The 1592-nt window shown below is 37.6% G+C and overlaps 1 non-coding gene across 1 annotated transcript; it reads right to left on the reverse strand.

Annotated features, from left to right (window-relative positions):
* Nucleotides 1–718: 718 nt before the first annotated feature.
* On the reverse strand, nucleotides 719–790 carry TRNAW-CCA (transfer RNA tryptophan (anticodon CCA)). The gene has a single exon. It is a non-coding gene; the product is annotated as a tRNA-Trp (tRNA).
* Nucleotides 791–1592: the final 802 nt, after the last annotated feature.

The raw sequence follows: 1592 nt of genomic DNA on the forward strand, positions 1-1592 counted from the left end.
ATTACTTTACAATATTGTATCGGTTTTGCCGTATGTCAAAAGACAATATTGTTGTCATTTGCTCAGTTATTGTCTTTGCCATGCCATGAGGAAGACTTCAGTAGAAATAATGAAGCTATTTTGCACTTGCTGCTTAAATGGCAGAGTCCTCTGCTCAATGGTTCTCTAGTTGGTACTAATTCTTTATCATCGTGACACAAGGTTCATCACTTTTCAGGCCTTCTTTTGTCATCCTGCAGGATGAGAGGATTTGTATATGATGAAAATTCAGTGAAGAGATGCAATATCAAATACTATATCTCTGAAATACTTACTTGGAGTGTGTATTACCTTGAATTGCCATGATGGTTATGGGTAAGTTATGGTCTCTGTGGGGTCGCACAGAGTTGGACACGACTGAAGCGACTTAGCAGCAGCAGCAGCAGCTAGGCTATGGTGCTCAGTTGTTTGGTCAAACTAGACACTAGTCTAGATGTTGCTGTCAGGTTATTTGGTATAGTATAGAATTGGTAAACTTTAAGGAGAATACCCTTGATAATCTGAATGGGCCTCATCCAATCACTTGAAGGTCTTAAGAGCAAAGATGAGTGAGTGAAGTCACTCGGTTGTGTCGGATTCTTTGCGACCCCATGGACTGTAGCTTACCAGGCTTCTCTGTCCATGGGATTCTCCAGGCAAGAATACTGGAGTGGATTGCCATTTCCTTCTCCAGGGGATCGTCCCAACCCAGGGATCGAACCTGGGTCTCCTGCATTGGAGGCAGACGCTTTAACCTCTGAGCCACCAGGGAAGCCCAAGAGCAAAGATAGTTTTCCCAAAAAAGAAATGAATTTTACAAGACTGTAAAATAAAAACCCTGCCTGAGTTTCTAAACTGCTGGCATCCCCTAAAGATTGCAGACTTGCAGAATTCCTACAGTTAAAATGAATCGTTTTAATATATGTTTACATATCCTATTGGTTCTATTTCTCTGGAGAACCCTGGCTAATACAACTGCTATTTATCATTTTGTAATTGTAGTTTTTATATAGTTAAGTACATAATAGGAACATTGAGTGCAGGAAATTTTATATTCTTCATGCCCTATGAATACTTATTGAATTAATCAATGAAAATTTGGTGATACTGTCCCCATAACTTATAATGCTATTTATTTCCTTAGTCTTCACTGATGGTTAAAGGACCTGAGGGTCAGCTTAGTTTTTCTAAATCAACCCAAAGTCATTTATATGTTAATTTAAAATTCAAACTTTATCTGTATTTTGAGTAAGATGATATTGGAGCTAGGTTAAAAATGACTGAGTTTGCTCTGAAAACTGAAGTTGAAATATTTGAAAATGCAAGCAGGCTTCTCATTGTATGCCCTAATCTACTCTATTTATTAACACAGGCTATTGAGAAGGAGACTACTTCTAATTTATATTCTGACCAGGACCAGAAACTTAGAGTGGTATTTAGACATTGCACAGTAGATATTTCGAACTGGCCACTGCCTTAAAATTGGTTTTGGTTATTACTATATTGACTAGATTCTTATTTATTTTCATCTTCCCAAGTTCAATCTTTTTGACCATTTAATGCATTCAGTCTTA

The sequence above is a fragment of the Ovis aries genome, chromosome 6 (assembly GCF_016772045.2).
Source record: "Ovis aries strain OAR_USU_Benz2616 breed Rambouillet chromosome 6, ARS-UI_Ramb_v3.0, whole genome shotgun sequence".
Classification (NCBI taxonomy): Eukaryota; Metazoa; Chordata; class Mammalia; order Artiodactyla; family Bovidae; genus Ovis; species Ovis aries.